This window comes from Gossypium arboreum, chromosome 8 (assembly GCF_025698485.1).
Source record: "Gossypium arboreum isolate Shixiya-1 chromosome 8, ASM2569848v2, whole genome shotgun sequence".
In the NCBI taxonomy this organism is placed as follows: Eukaryota; Viridiplantae; Streptophyta; class Magnoliopsida; order Malvales; family Malvaceae; genus Gossypium; species Gossypium arboreum.
In genome coordinates, this window is record NC_069077.1 from 122,442,291 (window position 1) to 122,461,117 (window position 18,827).

At 36.3% G+C, this 18,827-nt stretch overlaps 1 non-coding gene across 1 annotated transcript; it reads left to right on the forward strand.

Moving 5' to 3' along the window:
* Positions 1 to 11,633: 11,633 nt before the first annotated feature.
* On the forward strand, positions 11,634 to 11,740 carry LOC128280146 (small nucleolar RNA R71). The gene has a single exon (XR_008270328.1). It is a non-coding gene; the product is annotated as a small nucleolar RNA R71 (small nucleolar RNA).
* Positions 11,741 to 18,827: the final 7,087 nt, after the last annotated feature.

Sequence of the window (18,827 nt, forward strand, 5' to 3'; positions counted from 1 at the left end):
TAGTGAGCCCAAACGGCATCACTAGAAATTCGTAGTGTCCGTACCTCGTTCTGAAAGCAGTTTTGGGTATGTCCGAATCTCGAATTCGCAACTGATAATAACCCGATCTTAAATCTATCTTCGAAAACACTAAGGCTCCTCTTAGTTGGTCGAACAAATCATCAATACGCGGTAACGGATATTTATTCTTTATCGTCACTTTATTCAGCTGACGATAGTTGATGCACAATCTCATGGTCTCGTCCTTCTTTTTCACAAACAATACTGGCGCACCCCAATGTGAGAAACTTGGTCGAGTGAAACCTCTATCCGTCAACTTTTGCAACTGAGCTTTCAACTCTTTTAACTCGGTTGGTGCCATACGATACGAAGCTATCGAAATTGGCGTAGTCCCAGGTACAAGCTCAATACCAAACTCTACCTCCCGAACAGGTGGTAAACCCGACAATTCTTCAGGAAAAACATCCGGGTATTCACAAACCACCGGCACAGATTCGGGTTTCTTTTCTAACTCTTTGTCATCAAGTACATACGCAAGGTATGCCTCGCACCCCTTTCTTACATGTCTTTGAGCGGTCATTGAAGATGTTATCGCTGGCGCTCCCTTTAAATCGGTAGACTCAACTCGGACTATCTCATTATTTGCACTCCTCAAATCAATGGTTTTCTTTTTGCAGTTCACCACTGCCTCATGTACGGTCAGCCAATCCATACCAAGAATAACATCGAATTCGTCAAACGGCAAAAGCATCAGATCGACCGAAAAACAAGATTCTCGAATTATTAGGGGGCATCTCTTGTACACTTTATCTACAAGTACGTATTGCCCCAAAGGGTTTGACACTCGAATTACGAACTCAGTAGACTCAACAGGTAGAGTCTTACTGGATGCTAAGGTTTCACATACATATGAATGAGTAGAGCGAGGGTCAATCAATGCAATCATACTAGTATCAAAGAGAGTGAAAGTACCAGTGATAACGTCAGGGGAGGATGCCTCCTCTCGTGCGCGGATGGCATATGCTCTAGCAGGAGCACGAGTCTTGAATCGAACAATCGTATCAGAGGCCCCTCTCTGATTACCACCCCTACCTCCTGAAATTCTCGGTGGTCTACCCCTAGTCGTCGTTCCACTAGGTCTTACACCTTGCATCTTATTCTTCTCATCAAGCTCCGTGCAATCTCTAATGAAGTGGTCCTTCGAACCGCATCCGTAACAGGCCCTGTTAGTAGACTTACCCCAACATTCACCTATGTGTCGTCTTCCACATTGGGGCATTCGGGCTTTTCTTGACGATTATTGCCCACACTAGCAACCAAGTAGCTCGTGAGTCCATCGATGGTCGTGCTCTAATGGAAATCCCATGATGCGTCCTTGACTTATTTGTGTCCTCCACGAACTTCTTTACAGTAGAAAATGGAGCTTTACCCGTCGATCTCTTCTGACGGTCTCTAGCTTCAAATTCAGCCTTCTTCTTCTCCTTCCAAGTTCTTTCGCCTTGCGAGCTCGTTCAACTAGTGTTACAAATTCCTTTATCTCCAAAATACCCACTAGTAACTTTAAATCTTCATTTAATCCTTCCTCGAATCTTTTGCATATAGCAACCTCATCACCACACACTCCACGAGCATACTGATCGAGTCTTACGAACTCATGTTCGTATTCGAGATCTTGTCATACGGCCTTGCTTGAGCTCCCGAAATTCCTTACGTTTTTGATCGATGAACCGTTGACTAATATATTTCTTTGAAATTCGATTGAAAGAAATCCCAAGTAACTCGTTCGTTTGGGACTATGGAAATCGAGTCCTCCACCAATAGTAAGTGAGTCTCGCAACAAGGATATAGCACACTTTAGACATTAAATCGGTGTGCATGATTTCATCAAACACCGAATGGTGTTATCAAGCGAAACTTCGGCCCTTCGGCATCATCAAGAACTATGGCCTGAACTCCTCAGCCCGCTTCCTAATCAAGTCTACAGGTGGCTTACTCATCCTCACGGGATCAGTAACTGATGGCATTACGGGCTCTTGGGGTGGATTATTTATATTCGGGAATGGTTGGACAGCCGGATTGGTTCGGGCATATTGCGCGACCCATTCATTCATCATGGTGAAGAAGGCTTGTTTCGCCCCTTCATCTTGATTATTCGCAGATGACTGAGGTTCAACAGGCGGTGTCCCTTGCGCAGGAGCAGCCGCTACACTTTCAACATCATCCGCTAAGGGTCTCTCTAACCCGGGTTCCATTTGCTAAACAAAAATTTTAACCGTCAGAACTCATCACATTATTAAGCACTAACATTTTGGCATGTATAGCTAGACTCATACGCGCTATGGTAGTCCTAGAACCGACTAAACCATAGCTCTGATACCAATAAAATTGTAACACGCCGTACCCGAGACCGTTGCCAGAGTCGGACATGAGGGGTTAACGAGCTAAATCCACTTATTGCACCGACCAATTTAACATTTCTAGACAAGCTGGATAACTGCGTCACTGTCGCCTTAAAAATCATATCTCGAGTTTCAAAAATTGAAAACTAATTCCGTAAATTTTCCCTGAATTTAGACTCATATATCCATTCGTGAATTTATTTCTAGAATTTTTGGTCAGGCCAATTGGTACAGTTTATTAGTTAAATTCTCCCCTGTTTCAGGGTGCGACTACACTGACCTTTGCGCGTTACGACTTGGATATCTTCCTGTACAGGGCTCCAACACTTATGCATTTGTTTCTAATGAAACTAGACTCACAAATAAATCTGTACATGTAGAGCATAACTTATAATTCTCTCTGGTTAATTTATAGTGAATTTTCAAAGTCGGAACAAGGGATACAGAAACCGTTCTGGCCCTGTTTCGCGAAATATTGAATATCTCTTAAAATCCGACTCATGTGACCGTTTCGTTTCTTCCATATGAAAGTAGATTCATCAAGGTTAAATTACATAATTTATTCACCATTTAATTCCACTTATACTATTTTTAGTGATTTTTAAAACTCACGTCACTACTGCTGTCAGCATCTGCTACTAAAACAAACTATGCCTATTTCATGATTCCTCCTTTATCTGACTAGTACTTCATCATGCATATCACAATTTGTGACCATGACTAGCCATGCCAAAGGCTAATCATCACCGAGCATCTCCCTACTACATTATTACCACATCATGAATTTAGCACCGAAAATAATCAGCCATGGCGTATGGCCTAATGATCAATCAAACCTCAACTATTTCTCAACCGAACCAAATTCTCTAAGACTTATAACTAAGTACCACAAGGCGAATTGACTTAATGTTTATGCCATTTTCATGCGGCTTAAAGTTTATAACCCAAAGTTCAACAAAGAAAAAGAGCCTATACATGCCAAATATTCTCCTAGATCGACTAAGAAGACAATACCAAAAGATTGCTAGCGGTGTGATGACTTGATGGCGGTCCCGTAATGCAAAAAGAGAGCGAGTCCAAGAAACCTAAAATAGGTGACAAGCAAACATCGAATGAGTATATAACTCAGAAGTCATAAGCATTCCACAACCATCCATTAACAAAATTATCACAAAATGAAACAATGAAACGAGGCTAAGCACCCCATCCATACCGTACTATACCATAGTTCCTTAGACCTTTCGGTTCAATCTCATACCAATTCACCCATTGTCATTTCATATACTATTCGATAGGATAATTGAGGCATTTCCATACATCATTTCATTTTCGCTACAATCATACAAATAAATGAACTTTCATCTATTCCACGATACCTTATTTACGTGACTGCAATTGTAATCATCACATAGGTTCAAAACTTACCAAGCTCAACCCTGAGCATGAACATAGCGCCTACTTGCCATGAACCCAAGATACTTACTCTTTCCGCTGTCCATGATCAACTCGATAAAGTCACACCCTCCATGTAAATAATCGATCGAAGATATATATTGAGTTCGCACATATAGTGCTTAATAATCGATCACGCACATTAGTGCCATGTGATTTAAGCTCGCACACATAGTGCCATATAATTTAAGCTTGCACACTTAGTGCCATACATTTCAAGCTTGCACACTTAGTGCCAATCTCGTCACCAAGCACACTTATTGCCCGCACACTTAGTGCCGAAACCAAACACTCTACACATTCACTACCTTTTTACATTCAACAATGTCATCATTCCATACACATGCATTTTCATATACATTTCGTTTTATTGAACGTAATCGCATAGATATCATGCTCATTTAAATCAACATCAAACATATGCTTAATGACTTACCTCGGATGTTGTCGAACGTCTTCAACGGCTATTCAATTACTTTTTCTTTCCCCTTGTCCAACTTTGACCCTCTAAGCTCTTGGGCTAATTCAAACAAATTTATCTTATTAAAGTCCCATCATGCTAGCTTATGGCCGAATACCCATATCAAATAAGCAATTTACCTTAACTCGTAACCCACATAGCCAAGTTACACATATAACCCTTATGACCGAATATGAATATCACCAAAACCTCTATGACTTAACCTTCAGCCTTCATAGCCGAATATATATAGCTTATCAAATAGACATTTATTCACCTTCCCTTAACACATATTAATCAATTAGTCCATGCATGATCCCTTGACACACTCGGTCATTAAAGCAATAACCTATTAACATCCAAGCATATTATACTAAAATTTCTTCTAAGGCGAATTCATGTACCATCCTTAATACTCATACAAAGATTTTATTTTAAATAATTTACACACCATTTACCTAACATCAATTAACTAAACACTTTAACAATTTCTTCTTTGACTATACACACATTCGGCAACTACCCATACACACACAAGCCGATTTTTCCCTATCATCCAAACCATCTAAATGAACACTTAACTAACTCAAACTTCACCCATCCACAAATACTCATTACAACACAAAGACAACAATCATTTTCCTCAATTTCTTCCATGGCCGATTACCCAATATCACCACACAATCAAGATTTTGACATGGGCTAAGTAGGAAACTTAGTATCTAGCTTAAAGTATGTTAACATTTCAAGAACTAACATGAAATCACTTACCTTAATTCAAGCTCAAGGGTGACCGAATGGCTATCTCCTTTCTCTCTTCAAGTTTCGGCCAAGCTAAGGAGGAAGATGAACAAAACAAATATGTTGTTTTTCTTTTGTTTCTCCCATCCATTTCTATTTTACCAAATTTTTATCTCATAATTTAGGCCATTACCATTATTATATTGTTATAAAATACATATTTTACTTATCACATTTACCATGGCTGGCCACTACCTCTAAGGTGGGGGAATTTGACATGCAAACCCATTTTTATTACACTATTATTTATTTAGTCAATACAATTTAACCTATAGCATTCTCAAAAATTTTCACATAAGTCCTAATCGATAAATTTCACCTTCAAATGACGAAATTAAGGCGCGAAATTTTCACATATTCATATCCACATAATCTAGACAATAAATATCACATTCAAATGCTTCGGTGACTCGGTTTAGCGGTCCCGAAACCACTTCCCGACTAGGGTCAATTTAGGGCTGTCACAAAATATGTGTGTTCCGAAGAGAGTAATTCAGATTTTTAACGATATGCTCTAGCACTATGTGCTAAAGTTCAAGGGTTATTGGAAAGAGATATACGAGGTTAAATCGATTTGTGATTTTGAGAAGTTAGTGAAAGTGTTCCATGAGAGTTCAAAATAACTTCTTTTGGTAAGATTTTCAGGGAAGAAAATGCCTAAAGGGGGAGAGAGTGGTAACAGCCCGATTTTGGGCCCAGTCAGAGCAGTGGTTTCAGGACCACAAATTCGACACAGTAAAATTCATTTTTATTATAGTTTGATGGTCTATAGTTTTATGGAATAGTTTTGTGAAATTTTCGTTTGAAAATTTTGACGTTTGGGCACTCAATTTAGTCAAAAGGACTAAATTGTAAAAGTGAAAAACTTGAGTTCTAGAAGTTAAAGGTGTTAAATTGCTATGAAATTTTAAATTGGAGGTCCTTAAATGGTAATTAGGCCATTGGTTAATTTGTTGAACAAAAATGGACATGAAATAGGTGAAATAGAATATTTTTAAGTTAGGGGCATTTTGCTCATTTAGTAATTAAATGATTAAATTAACAAAATAAAAGCCAATTTATGTCCATCTTCAACCTCTTGGCCGAAATTTTGAAGACCACCATGGCTAGGGTTTTGTTTAAGCTTTCCAAGCTCCATAGTAAGTCCGTTCTTGCCCGGTTTTTAATGATTTTCACGTTTTTGAAATCCTTGTAACATATCTTCCTATTTCTACCATTTATTTGAGTTATGATGAAGGTATAGGGTTTGAACCATGTTATAAATTTGTGTATTTTGATGTTTAATGGTAGATTATGCATGTTTATGGTTGGAGAAACAACTTTTTCTAAGTGATTTTCGGTGAAAATGCCTAAAAGGACTAAATTGTAAAAGTTATAAAATGTGTGATAAAAGTGTGTTTTAGTTGAAATTATGGGCTGTTATAGTTATGAAAATGGTTCGGCTAGGCTTAAGGTACAAAGAAATTGAATGAAAAATCATTTTACGAGCCTAGAGGGAAAGATGTAAATATGATTAAGTTTAGGGCAAAAATATAAATTTTTCCAAAATAAGATTTTGGGCTATATTGAGTAGATTAATGATTAAATAAGCTAAATGTGATGTTATAGATCAATAAAAACGAGATTCAGGCCTAGAACCCGGGGGGGGAACAAAGTATTGGACTAGTAGGTCCTTTTCTCCATTGTCGCATTCGAGGTAAGTTTGTATGTAAATATAAGCGTTATTTTTATTATTGCATTGTTATTTGTATACTTCAATATTTTATGAATTATATAAATAACATTATGGACTAGTTCGACGAAGATGTGACATCGAGAAAATCCCATTTGAACCTTATGAATAGATTAGGATATGAGTGACATGTCACTAGGAAATATGTGATTATGAGCTCATGAGATTATGTGAGGTATGTAATGTGATTCGGGTGCTGGTCTTGTACGTTCTATCGGGGGCTGGGTAGCCAGGCATGTGTTGCGGGTACCTGTCAACTTGTGTGAGTAGCCCGTGTAGTCACGTCCTGACTGTCAGCTTGTGTGAGCAAGTCTGTGATTAGCTCGAGAGCGAGCATTTATGTGATATGAAATATGAGGAAGCTTTGGCTACATATGTGGCACTTGTGTGCAAAGACTTTCCATGTATCCGATTAGTATTCCAAGTGTTCAACTGGTAATACAAAGATTATGTCAGATGTGAAAGGATATGATTATGTTACGAAATTGTACTGGTTTGTACACAAATTCAATTGAGTATAGAATTCATGAATGGTGAGTTCATAAGCATTGTGACAATGTTGTTGAGTTAACCTCATGAATAATGGTATATGTGTATATATGTGTGGTAAGAATTGTTGATGTATATGAATCGGGCTTTTAGGCCAAATTGAACTAAAATGTGGTATGTTGTATTTCTCTTGGAAATGATTCATCGGATATGAACAAAAAGAAAAGACTGGCATGATTATTCACTAAAGATGGCTATGTTAGTATGAGAAGTTAAAAGCTTAGAAAATTGAAAGATGTTATATGTTTGAAAATTTGTATATATATAATTAATGTATATGTTTACCATGAAATTTGAAATGATTTGTTAATTGGTGGAACATATTATAATGGGAAAGATTACGGTTGCTAGGCTAATGCCTAAACATGATGAATTATGGTCATAAATTGAAAAGGGTAATTGATGTGATTGAATAAATTATGATTATGAGACCTAAGGAAATTCATACTATCTGGTAATCATATTATTGAAATGGTAAATTTATGGCACAAGTTGCTTATTATTAACATATGAACTTACTAAGCTATATAGCTTACCCCCTTCCTTTCCCATGTATTATAGGGTTAATAAGCTAGCTCGGGTTTTAGATCACCGGAGATCCTATCACATTATCAAGCTATCACTACGGGTATTGATGAATTCAAGTACTTTGAGTTTATGGCATGTATAGGAATTGGTATTTTGGTTATATGTGTCATTGTTAATTTGGCCATATGGGTTGGCTTTAATTGTTAATGTTTCTTCTTATATACAGCCACGAATGATGGCTTATGCTAATTATAAGTTTATTCATGTGTTAATGCCCTCTTTTGAATGTGATGTTAATATGTTTTAATGGGCTAAGTATGATGTTTTAAGTATGATAAATGATGGAATGAGAATGACATATTATTGTCTTAGTTGTGAGTGTTTGGTTGCCTAAGTATGATCTGTTTTGTGCCCTTTGAGTTGATATAGGTGCATATGAGAAAAAGGGCGGCAAAGGGCTTGGTAAATAGACTTCTTTTTGTCCACACGGGTAGACAAACGGGCGTGTGTCTAGGCCCTGTGTGACACACAATCTACCCATGGGCGTGTGATCCGACCGTGTGTCCCTTGCACCTTAATTATTGCAAAATAGATTGCTCAGTATCGAGCCCAAGGGCAGAGACCCGAGCATGTATCTCAGCTATGTGAAGGATACGGCCTAAGCATACGGGAGTGTGACTTGGTCGTATGACTTCAAATTGTTGATGACGTCATGAACAGAGAGTTACACGGGTTAGGGACACGGGCATGTGTTACCATACAGGCGTGTCCCAAGCCATACAGATGTGTGACCCTTGTTTTTATGAAAAATTTACTTAGTGTTGAGAAAATTTCCAAAGTTTTTGGTTTAGTCCCAAACCACCCCCAATTTATGTTTTGAGCTTCATAGGCTCGGTTAAGGAACGACATGAATGTTTTTGAAAAGTTTTAAATTTCAGTAGAAATTCATATCTCGATTTTGAATGTTTGATTGAGTTTAAGTCCAGTAATACCTCGTACCCTGTTCCGGCGTTAAATATGGGTAAGAGGTGTTACAAAGTGACATTTCTCCCAGTCAAGGACAAGATTTCACATCTTTTCAATACCTTAGCCAAATTACTCAAACGAACATTGTAAGTATTACCAAAAACAGAAAAATCATCCATGAAAACCTCAACAAAATTTTCAACCATATCAGTAAATATTGCCATCATGTGTTGCAGGTGTATTACATAAACCCAAAGGCATTCATCTAAAAGAAAATGTGTCTTACGGGCAAGTAAACGTCTTTTTGTGTTGACCTTTTGAGGCTACAACTATGTGGTTATATCCCAAATATCCATCTAAGAAATAGTCAAATTCGTTACCTGCCAATCGATCTAACATCTGATCCATAAAAGGCAGTGGGAAATGGTCCTTCATAGTAGCATTGTTCAATTTTCTATAGTCTATACAGATTCTCCAACCCATGATGTTCTCATCGGCATTAACTCATTATGCTCATTGTCAATAATCATGATTCCGCCTTTCTTCAATACACATTGTACCAAACTTACCCATGAACTATCTGAGATGGGGTAGATAATTCCTACATTTAACCATTTGATCACTTCTTTTTGCACTACCACTTTCATGATAAGGTTGAGTCTCCCTTGCCAATTAATTCTAGCTCTTTCACCCTCCTCTAAAATAATCTTATGCATACAAAAGGAAAGTTTTATTCCTCGAATATCAACTATGGTCCAACTGAGTACCCTTTTAAATTTCTTTAAAACAGCAATTAGTTTCTCCTCTTGGTGTTCTGTCAGTTCTGCTAAAATAATCACAGGCAAAGTAGAACTATTAAAATAAACGTATTTCAAATGGAAAGGAAATACCTTAAGTTCAAGTTTAGGTGGTTCCTCAATTGAAAACTTGGGTTGTGTGTATTCACGAGCTTCTAACTCTAATGGTTCAAACCGTGCTAGTTGAACATAGTCCCTCGGATTGGCTTCCATCAAAGCCATATTTTCATTACCTTTTTCATCTTCCAGTGGCTCAAACTCTAAAGTTTTCTCCAATGGGTCTTCTTCAAAATTATTCTTCCATTCCATCGAAACTAAATTTTCTAACTCTTCCGTCAATACACATTCTTCCGTCGGATCAGGAAATTTCATCGCTTTAAGAACATTAAACGTTATGTGATCATCTTGAACTCTCATGGTAAGTTTACCTTTTTGCACGTATATGAATGTTCTTCCTAAGTCTAGGAAAGGTCGTCCCAGGATGATCAACACTTCCTTATCTGCTTCAAAATCTAACACAATAAAGTCAACAAGAAAAATAAACTTATCTACTCTTACCAAAACATCCTTAATCTTTCCTTCGGGGTATGCTAAACATTAATCCACTAGTTGCAGTGACACAGTTTTGGGTCTTACTTCACCTATTCTCCAATGGGCATCAAGTTGATGCTTGCTCCTAAGTTGCACAAATCTTTACTGCAGTAAGATTCTCCAATATTACAGGGTATAGTAAAGCTTCCAGGGCCCTTCAATTTCAGAGGTAACTTGTTCTATAAGAATGCACTACACTCATTCATTAAAGTGACAGTCTCATACTCACTAAGCTTCTTTTTTTTAGATAGTATGTCTTTCATCAATATGACATAGTTGGGCATTTGTTTTAAAGCCTCCACCAGCGAGATGTTGATGTGAAGTTGCTTTAGAGCGTCTAAAAACTTCTTGAATTGCACCCCATGTTTCTGCCTATTTTGCTAGAGTCTTTGAGGGTATGGAGGTTGTGGAACTTTGGCTTGGATTGGACAATTTTTCTTTGGAGGAAAATCTGCATTTGAAGAAGATGTGAGCTTATCAAAATTCACTAGTTTAAATTTTACCTCATCAGACTTTGTAAGTTTTGGCTCAACTAGTGTAGGAATTTCAACTATGGGTTTACTTTCCTCCTTCTCAATAGGTTCAAACTCAACCATCTTGGGCTTCAAAGTCTTTACCCAAAGTTCTTAGATTTTCTGTATCATTCAGCAAGGCTCCTTTCGGTTGATTACAAAACTCTGTACCTAACTGACGCATATGGTTCTCCAAATTTCTCAGTGTTGTTGATTGACTCTAGATTAAGGCGTCATTATTCACCATGTATGCCTTTAACAAGTTCTCCAAACTATTAGATGGCTCAACTTGTGGTGGTTTTGGAACTTGCTGATTAAATCTTTAGGATAGAGTTGGTATATGTTGCATGTAGGTGTTGTTCGGTCCATTTCCTTGGTTACTCTAGGAAAAGTTTGGATGGTTTCACCATAAAGGATTATAGAAGTTGGGTTGTGGTCCTTATCCACTTCTATTTTGGTGTCGATTCCCTACGTAATAAAATAACTCAAGATTTGATGGACAATTCTTGAAAGAATGGTCATCTGCACAATATATATAAGAAATTACATCGAACTAACTCGATGTTTGAGTTGCAAAATTATTCACACCATTAGTGGTAAATTTTTGATGATACCTAATCTGAGAGTGAAGTGAGAGCATCAACTTCATGAACTCTGGCTACATTTCTTCCTGAAACTGCTCTATTTGTTGGCCATTGATAGTTGTTACTAACGATCCTCTAGATGATTTCATAAGCCTCATTATAAAACTTTGACAAGAGAGCAACATTCGCAGAAGCATCTACCATCAATCTTGTGTGTACGTTGAGACCATTATAAAATGTCTCCAATTGGATGCAGTGTGGAATCCCATGATGAGGATAATTACAAAGTAATTCTTTTAATCTCTCCCATGCCTTGTACAAGGACTCATCATCCAATTGTTGGAAAGTGGTGATCTCATTTCGCAACTTAGCATTTTTGCTACGTGGGAAATACTTAACCAAAAATCTTTTTGCTAATTCTTGACAGATAGAAATTAAGCTAGGTGGCAACAAATTGAGCCATTGTAACACCCCTTACCTATATTAGACACCGAAATAGGGTACGAGGCATTACCGAACTTAAACACAAGCAAACATACAATTTCGAGACACTAAATTTTTGTCCAAATTAAAACTTTTTGTAAATACTCATAAAGTCCTTAAAATGAGCCCACGAGGCCCAAAACATACATTGGAAGTGGTTCAGGACTAAATCGAGATCTTTAGAAAATTTTACAACACTTAGAAAATTTTTGCTAAAATAGGAGTCACACGCCCATGTGGCTTGGGACACGCCTATGTGGGCAGGCCGTGTGGTCACACAGGCCCGTGTCCCTAACCCGTGTAACTCTCTATTTGTCACTCAAGAACAAATTGAAGTCACACAGGCAAGGCACATGCCCATGTCCCGAAGCCATGTCCTTCACACGGCTGAGACACACGGCCGAGACACACGGCCGTGTCTCATGCCCGTGTGCTCGATACTGAGCATTCTGTTTTGCAAAAATTTAGGTTCAAGGGATACACGACCAGATGACACGCCCAAGGGGCTAACTGTGTGTCACACACGGCCTAGACACACGCCCATGTGTCTACCTGTATGGACAAAAACAAGGCTATTTACCAAGCCATTTTTCCACCCTCACTTGTACACATCTACAGAACAACACTTGGCACAATTTCAAGCATGTAAGAGCTACCAAACCATTCACAATTATGACCATCACATACCAATACCATGTCAACATCTATCATATACACAACATTTATCATGCCATAAATCATTCATGTTAATTTCACCTTCATTAAGCTTCATTTAGCTACTGTTAGTTACCTTATTGTACACACAAATTTATCATCTCATCAATAGACTACATTATCAAACATTTCACATTCACCAAACTTGCCATGATCATATACTTAGGCTCACAACCATGTTACCTATATAAGGCAACTTACATGGCCAAATAGCAAAACAAGCCTTTGATGATTACAAGCCATTACATTGGCTAAAATCATACGGCTCATATAACAAAATGACCAAGTCCCTATACATGCCATAAACTCAAAATACTTGAATTCATCAATACCCAAAATTGATAGCTTGATAGTGTGATAGGATCTCTGGCGATCTCCAACCTGAGATAGCTTGACGGCACTATAAAACATGGGAAAGGAAGGGGGATAAGCTACATAGCTTAGTAAGTCCGCATGAAAATAATAAGCAACTCTTATTAAGCATTTATCAAGTTCAACAATTTAAACACAAAATAATACCAATTGCTATAAATCTCATAGTTATAATTTTATTCAATCATGATGTTTACTCTACTAACTTATAAGCATAATTTAACATACCTTAGCATTAGCCTAACAATCGTAATCTCTCTTTTGTTACATATTACAACAATTAACAAATCATTTCAAACCTCATAGTAAACATGCACATTAAATTATGTGTACTCATATTTCCAAGCATATATCTTAATATTTCCAAGCACATTAAACATGCACATTAAATTATGTGTACTCAATTTGGCCCGAAGCCAATCACATGGTTTTCAACCAAATTTATCATGAATTTCATACATCACAAGCATAGGAAAATAATCACAAGCTTTCACAAAACATTCTCATGAAAATCATGAACTCATGATATTAAGAAATCAATGCTTATAAACTAATGTACATACCTGTATAGATTTGTAATACTTACATGCTCTTTCTCTTCTTTAACATACCCATTGAATTTCTCGTTGAACCACTTGGAATACTAAAGGATACTTGAGAATCTCATACACTCAGTACCATACCAATGCCGTATCCCAGATATGGTCTTACATGTAATCTTGTATCGATGCCAATAGCCCAGCTATGGTCTTATATGAAATCTCATATCGATGCCATATCCCAGATATGGTCTTACACAAAATCTCATGTTGATGCCATATCCCAGATATGGTCTTACACATAGACTTAGTAAACCTAATGTCATGACATTTGTATCCTATCTGTTCCTAAGGCTCAACTGGGACTTCCGTTGTATCGAATCTCTGTCAATCATTTCCGTAGTATCATATTCAATAGCATTCACATTTCATTTTCAATAATATAGCATTTACCACAATTATATCAATTAGGCATTTATACATATATAATTTAATGCTTAATAAACATACGAACTTACCTCACATGAAAATGGCGAAAATGACCTAACCATTAAATACTCGTTTTTCCCCCGTTCTAGGCGAACCTTGTTTTTCTTGATCTATAACATCACATTTAACTTATTTATTATTCACATTACTCAAATCAGTTCAAAAATCATATTATGAAAAAATTACATTTTTGCCCTTAAAGTTTCACAGTTTTACATTTTAGTCCCTAAGCTTGTAAATGATTTTCATCAAATTTCTTCATTACCCAATCCTAGCCGAATCTTTATTGTACTCATACCAACCCACATTTTTCATTAAATCACACTTTTACTACTTATTTTAAAGCTTTTATAAATAAGTCCTTTTAGGCATTTTCACCGAAAATCACTTAGCAAAAGTCGTTTATCAAACATCAAACTTGTATAATTTACCATTAAACATCAAAATACACAAATATCCATCATGGTTAAAATTTCAGACTTTGATTATGTCTTAAATTAGTAGTAGAAATAGATAGATCTTCTTATGAGGATTTCAAAAACATAAAAATCATGAAAAACGGGGCTAGAATGGACTTACAATCTAGCTTGGAAGCTTGAAAAGCCCTAGCCATGGTTTCTCCTTGTAAAATTCGGCCATGGGAGGAAGATGGACAAAATTTAGCTTTTAATTTGATTTTTAATTCATTTTAGTTACCAAATTACCTAAATGCCCTTAATGAAAAACTTTAAAAACATACCTAACCAAGTCCATTTTTGTCCATAAATTTAAGAAATGGTCTAATTACCATTTAAGGACCTCCAATCTAAAATTTCATAACAATTAGACACCTCTACCTTATAAAACTCAAGTTTTTCACTTTTTATAATTTAGTCCTTTTGACTAAATTGAGTGCCCAAACGTCAAAATTCTCGAACGAAATTTTCACGAAATCATTCTATAACATTGTAGACCATAAAAAATATAATAAAAATAAATTTTTCTACGCCAGATTTGTGGTCCCGAAACCACTGTTCTGACTAGACCCAAAATTGGGTTGTTACAGCCATGTTCGTGCTCGATCTAATAACGAGTATGGAAACAACTTCAACCTCAATGAGTCTTCAGCCACACCGACTATTTTAAATGAATCACTCACCTCTATGAATAATTGAAGGTGAAGGTGAGGATCTTTCGTGGGCATTCCATGGAACTGGCCCATCATTTGCAGTATTTGAAATTTCATTGGTTTCAATTCAAATTGCGCTGCCTTGATATTCGGCCTCCTAATTCCTAGATTTAACTCATTAAATAGTGGCACAACGTACTATCTTATGGCATGACCCTATCATCAAGAATAAGGATGGGATTGCAAATATGATTGGCTCCATTTCAACTTGTCTCTAGGCTAATCGTTCACATATTCTTTGTCTAAATATTTGCTCAATTTTACGGTCTACTAGTAATAAATTGATAATTCAATCTATGCTCATAACTCCTAAAAATAAATCACAAAAAATAAAGAATAAAGAATTAATTAGAAAAATTAAGAGTTAAATAAAAACCATATTGCAAAGTATAATTTCACAAAAAAATAATTAAGGTAACAATCACCTGAAACTGCACCAAAAACTTGTAATGCGTAGGTTTGTGCAAGTGTACACGACGTTATCAAGTAATAAGTAAGTAAAAGAGTTATCATTTCCACAGGGACTATGTATGTTAATAAATTAATTTTAAAATTAAAGTTTTATAATTGGTGATAGTAACACAATATTTCGAGTGATGGATGATTAAACTAAATTAAATTATGCAGATGCAAGATGATCCCTAATGAAGTTCTAATCTAAGTATGATAATTAACTAAAATGTATAAGATGAATTTAGTAGCAACAACACAAACTTCAACAATCAATAACATGAATAGGCTAGAATAATTACATCATTCAACTTAATTCATTTTTCTCATGTTTAATAGTATTCGGAAAATATTCCATGGAAACTTGAAATTTCATGAGTTTGAAACCAAATTAAGTCCTTTTAGAATCTTTTACTTAATAAAACAAGCATTTTTCTGATCATATTAAACTAAGAGTTTCCTAGAATTCATGTGAAGTAACAATGACGGGTTAGGTTTGAAATAATTTAATCAGATAAACCTAAAAGCTATGTAAGATAATAGAGCTCGTTAAAGTTATTATGAACCTTTAATTTAGTCAGGTTAGGATCTAAATTAAGCATGCACTTTTCAACTATTGTGTCTATTAGTCGTCATCTAGTTAGAATCACTCAGCTAATTCCAATGCATCCAATCACGTATGAATGAAATACATGCTTAAGTTTAATTGAAAACATGAATGATTAAGGCATAAACACTATAAACATGATTTAAACAAACTTCATTTAATTGATGCAATCATCCTAACTAAACAAATTTAAGCTAAAATTGTTGATGACAAGATACAAAAACACATTTCAAACATGATTAAAATAAAAGTAACAAGTAAACAAAGAGTAAAATCTGTTCGAATCATTAACCTTTCAAGATCCAATTCAAGAAGTTTCCTCATATCCTTGTGTTGCTCCATTGCTGATGGCTCCTCGAGGCTACCGACCAAAAGATGATCTTATCAAGGTTTTGCTGGCTAAGAAAGAAACAAAGTATGGGATGTTATGCATGGGAATGAAGAGAGGGAATGTGAGAATGGAAGAGAAATGTTAAATGATGGATGAATGACGAATGCTTGAAATGTGAGATGGGAGTGGGTATATATACTTGAGGTTGGTGGAGGAGTTTTGATAAAACGTAATTTATACATATTTTTATCCAATGCTTAGCACATTTACGAATGATTTCTCCTTATATTTTGTGAATTTGATGCTCCTAATCCTTTAATTTCATGTTTTATATTGAGGTGAGCATAGGAGAGTAAAAAGAGCGAGAAACGGGCTGAAAACAGAGAAAATAGACCCTCGTGGGAAATCAACACGGCCTGGGCTTCCTCACACGGGCGTGTCACACGGTCGTGTCCATTTGGCAGGATTGAAGTATGACTTACACGGGTATACTACACGCCCGTGCCTTTTCAACAGCCTTGACCACGGGCTGGAGTAATCGCACACGGGCGTGTCCCTGTCGAGCCCAAGTATAGTCCTATTAGGAAAAGGCCAATTTTGAGGGCTCTTAGGCATTCTAAAGCCTATTTAAACACCTGAGAAGGCACTTAGGAGGAAGACGTGGAGTAGGAAGCAAGGAATTACTCAAGGAAAGCCGATTGATCCATCTCAGAAGTCAGATTCATCATCAAGATTGAAGATCTCCCTTCAAGTTCTTTTAGGAGTTTTGGGTTTTCTTATGTTTTGTTATCTTTATGCTTTTGAGATGTTTTCTTTCATAATTATGAACTAAACCCCCTAAATACCTAAGGGGAATGAAACCTAAGACAGATCTTGTTATTATTATCTGAATTGTATGATAAATATTTGACTTGTTCTTAATTATGTGTTCTTAATTCTTGTTTTAATATTCCAGGATATTGATTCAAGTTAACGCTCTTATTCAGAGGAGGAATAGACCTTGTCTAAGAGTAAAATTGTCATAATTAAGCGGAGTTGATTGCGCGCCTAGAGATAGGGTGACAAAATTTTGCCGAATTAGGGTGAAACCTAATAAAGGAATCCATAGATCGAGTTAATGCAATTCTAGGGTGTTAATTAGAAAGAAATTTCAGTTATACAACCTAGGGTTAGACGTTATCAGTCTCGAGAGAGGTAATAATATAACTTAGGGATTTCTACGGATCAAGTCAAATGAATAAATCGTCTGATTTAGAGTCAAATAACAAGTGAAGTCTAGGTGGATTTTTCCTTAGGTATTGTCTTAATCAATCGAATTTTCCCAAAAGTATTTTCCTAAGTTTTCTTTCTGTGCATTCTTAGTTAGTAATTAGTTTAGATAACCAAACCTCTTGATTTTTAGGCTAGATAATAAAAAGAAAGTAAATACTAGTACTCATAATTCCTTTGGGTTCGACAATCCGGTCTTGCTGAACTATACTACTATTCGATAGGTACACTTGCCTTAATTGTGATAATGAGTTAGTCTCAAGAATGATTCATTTATAAATTTTTAAAACCTGTTACGAATATCACGTATCAAGTTTTTGGCGCCATTGCCGGGGAACTAGGATATTAGGAACACTTGATTTTTATTACTTTAGCCATTTTACTTTTATTTCAATTTCAATTTTTCTTTTCTAATTTTTCATTTATTTTCGTCTAACAGGTTTTTCTAGTTTATGACCAGAAGAAACCCGTCAGGACCACTACTTTTTAATGGTGAGATCGACCGCACAGTTCGTAGAAATCAATGAGAAATAAGATGAAGCCTAAGAAACATAGAGGATGAGCAAGAGGATGATACTTCAACCACAATCGAGGAGATGGCTGAAAACCAAGAAAATCCGCTACCTCCTGGGATTTCTGCTGATCCAGTAAATCAGAATCCTGCTCCACGCACTATGCATGATTATGCTAAACCTAATTTAATAGGAACTAAGTGAAGTATAGTTAGACCTACTATTGCTGCCAATAATTTTGAACTGAAACCTAACACAATTCAAATGATACAACAGTTTGTTCAGTTTGATGGTTTGCAGGATGAGGATCCAAACAATCACTTGGAAAATTTCTTAGAGTTTTGCGACACTTTTAAAGTCAATGGTGTTTCTGATGATGCCATTCGCCTTCGGTTATTCCCTTTTTCGTTGAGGAATAAAGCTAAACAATGGTTGAACTCATTACCATGAGGATCAATCACTACTTGGGAACAAATGACCAAAAAGTTTTTACTTAAATATTTTTCGCTGGCTAAAATGGTT